Below are 12,500 nucleotides of genomic sequence, written 5' to 3'. Positions count from 1 at the left end.
TTTGCACCAAATTAAGTTAATTAAATTAATGCCCGTGGTTGTGTTTCTACAACACGTTGGCACAAAACGTAATTTCTGTCAACTATGACGATGTCCCATGTTCAGTAGCCTATATTTTTCATTTAGTCAAGCAGTGACATGTGGTTTAATGCATGGGGTAACATGACGTGAGACAGACAGAATATAAGACTGTCTTGCCTATCCCTGAATCCTGTCCCTCTCAAATCACTTTAAAATGGTGTGATTAGCAACCAGAATTTAAAAAAATCACGGAGAAACATCCCCGGACCCCCGTGTTATTGTGATTAGGCTATAGATCTAAAATCTAAATGTTTAATGTTTGGGTTCAGTTTCTGAAGTGTTGCTACAGCATACTGGGTGTTTGTTATTTATGGGGGGAACCAGGGGGGGATTTTTTTTGGAGGGGGGGTCGGTCCAGTGGCTAAAAAAGGCTAAATATAAAGCACTATGTTATAATGAGGTCTGCCTCTGGAATGTGTATTCGGTGGTGTTTTAAGAGACAAGGACCTTAGAATGTTGGCCTCGAGCCTTTGTGTACGTGCTGTGAGGTTGTAATGTATACATTATTGAACACGTATGAATAAGGAATTGCCTTCCTCTCTGTGCCCTCAGAGGTAGGCTGAAAATGGAGGACATTCATGTGAGAGAATTTAGGCTTAATTCACCATCGCTAAAACATTTGGGTAAAAGTGACACTGGAAGGTGGTTTAGTGCGTGGAATGAGCACCATAGACTCCTGGCAGGCCTTTTAAGCCCTGGGGGGCAGTTAAACCATTCTAAATGGATTTTTGAAATTGAAAGGTGGATGTCAGGTCAAGGATAAACTTACAGTAACAGTGGTCTGTTGATTGCAGAGGTCTGACAGAAAAGATGGCATGAAATTTAAAATTAAGGACCACTTTTCATCCTACATTTTTTTTTTCAATATTTCATAGCCTTTAGGCAACAAAATGTCACCCTAGGAGCCTCATCTCCCCACATACTAAGAAAGCCTGAGTGTGTGAAATGCTCCATTTCTGATATCCTGTTGGCAGGGCAGACTGTAAGGCGCCGTGTGGCACACACTATCTCCTCAGAGCAGCGAACCATTTGAAATGATTTTGAAATGTCTCTTTCACAAAAGGATTGAGACAGAGAGGAGCGCTGCCAAGTTCCGTCTGACTGCTCCGTCTGTGGCGGAACCGGCTGGTGTCGGCAGGGGGTACCGCACCGAGTGCTGGAGAGCTGGGAGAACACTGAGAACCTCCCGGTTCTCTGCGGGGGTTCCTACAGCTTGATGGAAGCCCTTCACATTAAACCTCTCAAACCTAGATGAAAGTGCACCCATACGGAAATAGAAAAGTGAGACACGTGACCTCAAAAACTTTACAACAACATGACTACACCTATTTTATACAGTCTATGGTATACACACACACACACACACACACATATATACATACACGCTGAACTCACACACTGACAGTAGGGAGAGAGGCCCAGAAAGGAGCAGCTCTGTCAGTGTGTGTGTGCATGCATGTGTGTCTGTGTGTGTGTGTGTTTATGTATGTGTGTGTGTGTGTGTGTGTGTGTGTATGTGTGTGTATGAGTGTGTGTGTGTGCTACTTACATCTTCATCTTAAATGATACCTTTAGGCTGGCGAACATGAACAGGAAGCAAACATCACCGACATTGAGAAGTCTTTTATGTTCTACATTTCAATTCCTCTACCATAACCTCTTCCTGAACTGTGGTGGTGGTAGCGTAGTGGCTAAGGAGCTGGGCTAGCATGCAGTAGCCAGTGAATGGAGTATCGTAACACCCCCAATTATCACCACTTTTGTTCAGAAATTCTAAAACAACAATGTTTTTTTAACATTTAAAAATAACATTTGCTAAATGAACCTTACATTTTTCAGTAGCCATAGGTGTGTAGATTTGAACAAAATCTGGTTTGGTTCTTAACGGGAGCATTTACTGCCTGAAATATCCGATTTTGTTTACCACGCTCGGAGTTATAGTGCTGGCCTGATGGGTCACCTATTTACGCCGTTTCAACGGCACATGAACGGTTAGACCGAGAATTCTCGTCATGAAATTAAAATTCCACTGGAGCTCCAAGCGGGTGTGTACACGCAGCCTTACAACACTGTTTACAGTTCTTCGAGTCACGGTAAAATGTCATTTTTGGTACATAGCTAATTTAGATACATCTATGGTGTGGGTGCTTGCGTTTCTTTAGGAGTCCGCCGTCTTGGTTTGTATAGAAAGGGATATTAAGTGACACATACACGCAAGATGGTGGAAATACGGGACCAACGGTAATAGGGGGAGTTCTGATCAGGGCTCGAATAACGTGGGAGCCAGAGGGAGCCGAGCTCCCATAGAGTGAGGACTGGCTCCCATGAAAGCAGCAAAGTGAAAGATCTGAGGGGGTCTCTCATATCTGAAGGTGTCTAGCATGGTAATTTAATCTCAAACAACCGCTCATTATCCATCCCTGTGCGATCTCTTACCATTAAAGACGTTAAATTAAAATATAGGCTACTACGGGACATAGACCTACACTAGCCTACGCTCTTGAACGCAGCATGACACTTCACCACCACACCACTAGACTATATGAGCAAACCGTATCGATTTGTCTATTTGCAGTTAGCATTAGCGTAGTGGCTAATGAACTGGGCTAGGATGCAGTAGCCAGTGAATGGGGTGGTGGTAGCGTACCCTTAGTTGCTCTGGAGACAAGGGCCCTATAATTGAGATATGGAAGCCGCTTTGGCTAAAAGCATCTGCTAAATGAATAAATGTAAATGTATCTGTCTTCAAGATTTAGCATACAGAGTTACCATGGAGACGTAGTGATAAGCGGTCAGTCACACACTGGCACCTAAACGGGTCCCACAGTAGTCTTGAGTGGTTAATTCTGACACGGTGTTCTCCAGCACACACACACACACACACACACACACACACACACACACACACACACACACACATACATACACACACACATACACACACACACACACACACACACACACACAGACACACACACAGACACACATACACACACAGACACACACACACACACAGACACACATACATACACACAGACACACACACACACTCACACATACATACACACACACACACACAGACACGCACACACACACAGACACACATACATACACACACACACACACACAGACACACACACACACACACACACACACACACACACAGACACACACACAAAAATGAACCTCTCACACATTTATTTGAATTCAGAGCCCTTAGAAAGAGCCCCAGTCTCATTTAGTAGCACTGAAGCAGTTGAGCTTGGCTTGGCTTGGCTTGGCAGTGGTGAGCAGGTATATTAGCACTTCCAGGTGCCAGACCCACAGTTGTGCCTCTGCCCTCTTTAGGGGGGTTCTTGGCACATGAGGTGCCCACACCAAAGAGTCGCTCTCTGGCCAACGCCTGGCACTGTTGGCAGCACTGCATGAGACGGAGAGATTAAATGAGGTGAGTTCAACGCTGTTTACGTCCCAGAAGTAAGAGGAAGAAAGGCCAGGGCTATTCTCCTGAAATCCTTCTTTGAGGATTAAACCAGAGGAGTTTTTTTAACACTCTCTAGGGACCCAAGATTTTCTAAAAGTGTACTTTTCCCTTTCCAAACACACTCGTAGTTCACGTTGTTTACAAAACTCAATGCAACGTTGATTTTATGTGACAGGTTCCCAAAAGGTGTTAATCCACTTGTTATAAAAACATAGCAATGTGCCACAGGTACGCACAAGTGTCAGAAAAATGTTCCCAGCCAATGTGTCACAGACTCAAGGCAAGCCTCCAAGCCCAGCCAAGTCAGGACGGAGCAAGCCCAGCCAAGCCCAGGCCACAGCTGTGCAGGAAGATTAAGGCGTCCAGACAAGGACTCTAACCACCCCCCAGCACCGCCAGCCCCTGGGACCCTAAATGAACTTGGGACCGAGTGAATGTGTGTGAGTGTGTGTGTGTGTGCAAGGGGAAAGTGAGGAAGAGGGGACTGAATGATCCATAATGGCATCTCTGTTTTAGAAGCATCTCGACTCCCTCTGTCCCTCTCTCTCTCTCTCTCTGTCCCTCTCTCTCTCTCTCTCATCATGTGCCTTTTATCTTTTCCTGATTGTTTCTTTCACTCTCTCTCTCTCTCTCGTCTTTTATTTTTTTCTGTCTTTCTTTCACTCTATTTCTCCCTCTGTCTCAGTCATGTGTCACTAACACTAACCTCAGGGGGTAGTGCTAAATGGGATGTGGGAGGGGACTTCATTATGCCACTATTAAGGCGGTAGGCAGGGACTCTGGACAGGGCCCCAGGAAAGCTGGTGTATTAAGGGAGTAAGGGAGGACTCTGGACAGGGCCTCAGGTAAAGGGACGGAGTGGGACACTAAATGTTACCGGAAGATTCCAAGCTCTAGTGGCCCATCCCAATAGGTGTTGATGGGAGTGTGACCCAACTTGGCCTGAATCCTAATTTAGAGGGGAAATCCAGGACTACTTAAAACATGATGCGGTCAGTCATCTGAAATCTTCAGCAGTCTGTACTCATCCCACATGCATGTCGTGTCGTAGCTGTTCACGTGTCGATCGCAGTCCAGACTGCTGGAGGGCTCAGCAAAGAACTTATATTGTCTGCAGCACAAACACACACACACACACACACATGCGCACATGCATGCACGCACGCACGCACATGCACATGCTCGAAATTAGCACCTGCCAATGGCAAGTATATTTTTGTATCGGCGGCTGAATTATGGCAGGCACTGCGCCACTATGGTGTGTGGAGAACGGCTGCTTATCAACAGCGAGAATAGGCTATTTCAGTCTGTCATGTTAAACTGGCTTGCCATATCAACTCCGCTACTTCAGTCTGTCATGTTAGACTGGCTTGCCATATCAACTCCACTTTGTATCGGTGTTCTGTTCGCCTAATGTTGACATTGACAATGTTGTCAGGATTTATTTTCCGATAATGACCGGCGGACAATACATTAGTAGGCTATACGGCTACTTGCCAAAATGAGAAAAGGAAACTTCACGAGTCTTACAGTTATTTGGTTACCCTTTCATGCATCTGCTGAGAAAACAAATAGATCACCAATAGAAGCCTATTACTTGCTTACTTTCACTTTCAATGATGAACTACTCACGGAATGATATGAAAGATGTCATTCATATTTCCAAACCTGTTGCCACTGTCATTATATTTTTGCAGCGGTCAGTATAGTTAAGGTCCTTGATTACTGACCAAGATAGAGCAACGTAATTTGTTCACTCCACTTCAACACTGTCTGATTATAGGCTACAAAATAATTGGACCTCTGAACATTGGGAAGGCCCGTTCATTTGAACGGAACTTGCAGCGGAACTTGCAAACTTCTGCAGCGTTCTGAAAAGCTGTAGGCTATAATAGGCTAAATGCTAGGCTACTTTCAAAATAGTTATGAAAAGCATTATTTAGTTTTGGCTGGTAAAAAAACATGTCTGGCCAGTCATTTTTTCCATCTACCAGCCACTTTGGCTAGTAGGCTAAAAAGTTAATTTCGACCCCTGCACACACACACACATACACACACACACACTCTTGAACAAATGAAGCAAATGAATGGGCTCATTAACAAAGAAAGGATTTCAGATCGAATGGGAAAATACACCCCCGGAGAAGGAGGGAATTTTGGGGATGATGGAGTGTGTGTGTGTATGTGTGAGTGTGTGTGAGTGTGTGTGTGTGTGTGAGTATGTGTGTGTGTGTGCGTGCGTGTATGTGCGTGTGTGTGTGTGTGTGTGTGTGTGCATGTGTGTGAGTGTGTGTGTGTGTGTGTGTGTGAGTGTGTGTGAGTGTGTGTGTGCGTGCGTGTGTGTGAGTGTGTGTGTGTGTGCGTGCGTGTATGTGCGTGTGTGTGTGAGTGTGTGTGTGTGTGTGTGCATGTGTGTGAGTGTGTGTGTGCGTGTGTGAGTGTGCGCTCCATGCAGTGGGGGCTGCGTGACTAAAGTACTCACCACACCAAACATTAGCTTTGATAATTAAAACTGACTCTCACACTCACAGAAAACCATCACACTAAAACAAGCATTTTACCACATACTGATAGCCTCTTACAGGAGATCACACACAAACATTTCCTTTAGCTTGCTCCACTGACATTTGCGGTGCTTAGGCGGCTTCCATCAATGGCAAAATGTAAAGTCATCTAATGTGTGTATATGTGTGTGTGTATGTGTGTTGTTAAGTCATCTAATGTGTGTGGGTGTGTGTGTGTGTATGTGTGTGTTGTAAAGTCATCTAATTAGGGGTCCGAGCACCATACAACCATCATTATGTGGATACCATTAACAGTGCACATTTTTAGATCTGTACTCTTTTTTATAAAGCCCTTAATTCTAATGTATGCTAGGAATTTTCTTGATGTTGTGTGTTTGCCAACACACATTTTCACCATGTGAATGTGACTGCCAAATATGTAGGATTGTCAGTGGCTCAGTGGGATAGTGGCTCAGTGGGATAATGTCTATAATCCCATAGTGCTGGTGTTTGTTAGGTTGAGAGTTCGAATCCCCGGTAGTGCTTTAGGCTCTAGCTCGAATACTATTGGTTATTGGACCATTGAACAGCACCTGAATGACATCAGGCAATCAACATACACAGTCATTAGTTGCCAAGAATCAGAATGCCGAGACACTCTGACATTTAGGGGAACTTCTTTGTTTACTATTTTTCCTTTATCATTAAGTCTATCATATTTATATTTCATCCATTAGTGTTCATCTCTACAAATGTCTAATTGCCCCAGAATTTCAAAAAGTTTTCAGGTGTACTCTTTTAGGAAAGCCCTTCATTTTATTGTAAAAATGTATGCTTGGAGTTTTTCTTGTTGTGTGTTTACCAATACACATTTTCACCATGTGAATGTGACTGGCCAACATGTAGGATTGTCAGTGGCTCAGTGAGATAATGCCTTGTACTGGTGATCCTTAGGTTAAGAGTTCAAATCCCACTTGAAGCATTAGTGTTCGAATGCTGTTGGGTTGTGGAGGTTAGCATACTAGAATAGAACGCTGTTGGGTTCTGGAGGTTAGCACACTATAACATTACAGCTACTTCTCAATATGGACTTGTAGTGCAAGTGTAACTGTATAATTATAGGCTGTTTATCTTATTGACTCCGACACAGCTGTAGCATATAATAATTATTGTTATTCTTATAATATTTGTCATTTCTTGTACATATTTAGTCGGCTCTTCCACTTGACAGAACAACTCTATATCGGTTAAGGATGTCACGCATGAAACAATGCTGCAGAAACACAAAATACGACTTTGAGTTTAGTAGGCTATAATTTCAGTTCCTGTTTATCTATTGCACAATGGGTAATAATTTAAAGGAATCGTGTTGCAGTCTTGTAAATAGTGACCCTGCAAGATCCCTAGTCATTGCAAAATCATAGTCTGTGACTTAAAACTCTACTACTTGTCTTTAGATGTGAGAGGGTCTGAGAATGTAGTCTTTCAAAAATCTTTTCCAAATCTTTGCAAATCTTTTTGTCAGTGTAAGGAGGGCTTGAGGTGAAAGTGCTGTGGAGAAATTGCAGGATTGTTTGGCTCTGCCACCTAACCACACCCAGTTTACCTGCTGGGAAACCCTGTAGCTCCGGAGCAGGGGCTCAGACCAGGATAAATTGTTTGCTCGCCCTCAGTTCACTCTTTTGTTCATCTCAACCCAGCACTCCAGTGTGTCCTGCTCTGTGTGCGTCTTTGAGTTAACGTAAGTCATCACTTTAATGACCCTCACTATGACTTTTGTGATGTTTATCAGTTTGTAGAGTAGCTCTGCCATCATGTGTAAAGTTAAGGTCTTTGTTTGTTGGTTTGGTGTGTTGGAGTCCCATGTGAGAGATGATTAGGTTATGTTGGTTGACTTGGGATGTCAAGTATTTTAGTCGTACCTTATATAGCCATATGATTTCAGTTTATTGTTCAATTGTCAATTGGTTTGTTTGTGAGTTGGGATCTGTACTGATTTACCCCATTTCACTGATTACTCCATTTTCTGTTTGTTTCCTCTTTGATGCAGCACACATACAAGTAAAGAACAACAACAGATTAATTGAAACTCAAATAAAGTTCACTTATGTTGCACAGAAACCTGCCATCTCCGTGTCATCACTCCATACCATTGAGCCTTCTGACCGAGGCTCTGCCTGCTCGCCACACACTCACTCTACCTCGACCCACATTGCCCCCTACAGTTCCTTCAGTTGGGATGTGGAGGTTAGCATTCTAGAATAGAATACTGTTAAGAATACTGTTTGGTTGTGGAGGTTAGCACATTACAGCTACAGCTACTTGCTACGTTACAGCTACTTGTCAGGACTTGTCGTGGAAGGCAAGTAAGTATAACTGCATAATTATAGGCTGTTCATCTTATTGACTTCAACACAGAACCCACTCCCACCCCCCTTCACCTACCACCACAAATACAATTCCATTCTGTGGGAAACACTGCCTTCCATTATCAGACCCTTCATCTTATCCATGACAAATGCATAGTCCTGTAGAATAGAGTATTGTTAGAATACTATTGAGTTGTGGAGATTAGCGCACTAGAATATTACTGTTAGAATACTGTTGGGTTGTGGAGGTTAGCACACTAGAATAGGGTATTGTTAGAATACTATTAGGTAGCGGAGGTTAGCACACTATAATGTTACAGCACAGGGTAATCCTAATTTTATGCATCAAATTTATTCCAATCCAACTCAAAAGTTTTGAACAACACAAAGTGAAGGTTTTATCCAGATCAAAACCAAGAATAGATTATGTGATCTAATCCAATTTCAGGACCGTTGTTTCCCTTTGAACAACCCATTTTCAAGATTTGATCCAATCCGATAGCCGAAATCCAGTAACTGAAATCCCATAACCGAAATCCGATCACGTTTTTTTTTAACAATTGGGCCCAAACAATCAAAGCATATGTAAACTAAAAAGCTATGCTACCTCATGTTCGTTTTGCTCGGACCCCGTAAATCACCGCTTGCGGTTATATTTAACATTTGAATCAGTATGTTTGTTTGCCACATCTACAGTCATTCACACAGTGGAGTGGAGGGGTAGCCTGGCGGGCCATCCTATATCATTGAAATGTATAGTCTGGCATCGAACCATTCACCTCGCTTAATCCAAGGGGCGGGCAGAGAATTGTCTTTCAAACTGTCTAGGCATGCAATAGGCCAGCGCTACGACCATATCCGTATCCGGTCGGCAAAACGGCAAATACATCCTTCTTCGAAAGGAATGACTTAAGTGCATTGTGTTGCTCAACTTTCAAAGAAAAGCACAAGTACAACTTCTCCAAAGTTGACGCCAACGCCGATTCAAACAACCGCTCTTCGTTCGCCATAGCCACCTTCCTTGTTCACCGTCGCAGGACTGTCGTTATCCTGTTAAGCCCGCCTTAAGACTCTCTAACAAAATAGAGCGCTGTGATTGGATGAGGTCCACGGCGTCAGCCAATAGAAATCCCTATGGTTTGATACTAGACGTACAGGCTGAGCAAATTGCCGCCGCTAGGGTGCGTCTAGATTTCTAGGCTAGTGGAGTGGAGTATTGGGCAGAGAAGGGCCATCTCATTTCCAAATGATTACTGCCATCTTTTAGAAGTGCGAGGTGGAGCCGAGCCGGTTTCGGACGCACAGGGGACGTCCTTCTGCTCAGCGATGATTCATGGGACTGTGTCAGGAAGAGGAGAGACTAGGGCATTGCGCATGCTGGGTCGTTTAGTCCCATTTTAACCCCACGTTCTCACACAACCCAATTATTTGTTCTGCGGGACAGACAGACCCACAGCAGAGATTTGGGCCACTGCATAGCCTCAGGCACTGGATATGTGTGTGTGTGTGTGAGAGAGAGACTGAGTGAGTGAGTGTCTGTGTGCATGTGGGTGTGTGAGTGTGTGTGTGTGTGTGTATTTGTGTGTATTTGTGTGTGCAACAAGGGACCTTGAGAGCTCTTTGTCTGGTCATAATATCATCTTGGACCATGATAGCATTTTATACAAAAAAAACCCCATCTCAAGTAGTTTAATTTTATGCTGAAATATACCCACAGACATTTAGCCTCTGCTACACACACACACACACACTTAGCCTCCGCACTGTGCTTTCCCTTCACCCCCATATCCCATATGAAATGCCGGAACACAAAGGCGTCTATTCACCCCCATATGATATTGTAGGAAGACATTTTAATCTTAGGGGGATATATATACTGATCTATATTTACTCATTTACACTTGATGAACAAGCAGAAAGAAACTGAGACGATGATATGTGTCTGGCACCTGTGGTATTCCTGCTCCAAGGTGTTTTTGGAATACGTGCTGTTGTGTTGAGAGAGAGAAAGAGTGGGCCTTGAGAGGGAGCAGCCATTTTTCTGGCGCCCTCCTTCTAATTTAAAGCCCTTAGGTCAGTTTGAAGAAATACCACAGATGTCTGTTGTTAAGGGATACAGCCTTGTGTTCACGGTTGAGGAGTTGGGTGATGTGTTCATTGAATGATTGACATACCACAAATGACATACCGTGAATAAAGCTCTCTGAGATTTCTGACTGACTACTGACTGTGGCTGAAAACTTTTTGAACAATTCCAGAATTTTCTACCACAATATCCCATATGAAATACCAGTAACACACAAGAATCTCTTCACTCCCTTATCCCATATGAAATGCCAGTAACAAATAGGAGGATTGAGATGTTCTAAAAAGAAATTTACAAGAAACTTGAATAAAGTAAGAATGAATACATGTTAAAGGGCGAATGTCAGTGTAACAAAATGTTTAATTAATGTTAATGTGTAGGTAAATCAAATTATTAAGGCCCATTCATATCAAGAATGTTAACGATAACTATAAATAAATATTGTTCTCGTTAATATGAATGACAACGTTTACACATAAACTATAACGATAACGACATGAAGAACAATATCGTTGGGGATCACTTTCAGAGCGATTTTCAGAACGATAAAAAACTAATAGCCAATCAGAACCCATCGAATTTTAACCGTCACATTCATTAACAAAAGGAGTTCTCTCTTTCATGATGTCTTCACTCATTTGTGATTTGAAATGCTGGCTGTCATAGAAATGGCTGTAAATGTTGTCGTAGTGAATTTAGGGCCTGTCCACACAGAGACGCTTTTTAGGTTAAACGCAGAGGTTTTGCTTCGTCCGAGCGTCCAAACGAATCCTGTAAACGCACTACCCGAAACCGCACTTTTCTGAAACCTGGTCCCAGAGTGGAAAAATCTGAAACCGTAGTCCGCTTGAATTCATTTAGACAGCTTAAACCGCACATCCTGCTTGCGTGACGATGATGTCATCACCACACCTCAGCTGCCCTGGACTTGCACTTATAGTATTGCCTAACAATACTAGTTTTCATACATGACATTACCTATGATTACACTCCGTAAGATAAATATCACAACTGTTGCTGCGCAGCGCCGATAGCTTATGACTTGGTGGACTGAACACTGTGTTTTTTTATGCATTCTAGCTACTGTCAATGACGCGAGAGAACTTAAGTTATTAGGAAAGTGCGGTGTAAGTTTAGGCTACATTAATTTGTGCGTAGTGCCAGTGTCATTCATTTATTTTACATGTCTTACAACATATATACATGCATTCACAGTCGAGTGAAATCAGATATAGCATATCAAAGACGCTTAGAACTCACGTTAAGCTGATGGTAGCACACTGAATGCAAATGCGCGATTTGATGCAGGCAAACGTATTGACTGTTACTAACGAAGGTTTTATAGCAATATTATAAATGTGGCGACAGAATAGCCTAGAACTTGGGTAAGCCTTGCGTTTAGTAGCCTAATTGCGGTGATAGCCAATGTGAATCACGGACTATCCTACAACCAAAGAAAGTAAAGGTGATTAGTAGGCCTACCTGCGTTAGCCAAATAAAGGACAGGACTGCACCCTTCACAAACCGTAAAATAAAGTTTATTAGTTTTACAGTTGACTACAGTTGACAGTTCACTATCAGTCCACACAAACAATTCTGGTTTCCTTGCACTAGCCATTTCGTCGTAGCCTATTCTGTCTGTTTGTAAAGCGCAAGTTTTGGTCAATTTCTGTAAAGAAACAGTGCCACCTATAGGCCTGGGGTATGAAGTATTGTGAGTCATGGTGAGATGGATCCGTTTGGACGCAAATATTCTTGATACGGTTCCAGGGAAGACGGAGGAAAAAAAGATTGGTTTGGTACGTGTGGACTAGGCCTTAGAGTAATATTTTTAAAAGTCTGCACTGATTACGCATTAACTAACATTAATTAAACATTTTGTTAACCTGACATTTGCCCTTTAACTAGTATCAACTAAGCCAAACCTGTGAGTCTTATTACCATAATTCTACTCAGTGAGATTTCACTTCTTCTGT

The sequence above is a fragment of the Alosa alosa genome, chromosome 15, assembly GCF_017589495.1.
Source record: "Alosa alosa isolate M-15738 ecotype Scorff River chromosome 15, AALO_Geno_1.1, whole genome shotgun sequence".
Classification (NCBI taxonomy): domain Eukaryota; kingdom Metazoa; phylum Chordata; class Actinopteri; order Clupeiformes; family Clupeidae; genus Alosa; species Alosa alosa.
The sequence above is the reverse complement of the archived record's forward strand: the minus strand, read 5'-3'. Positions refer to the sequence as shown.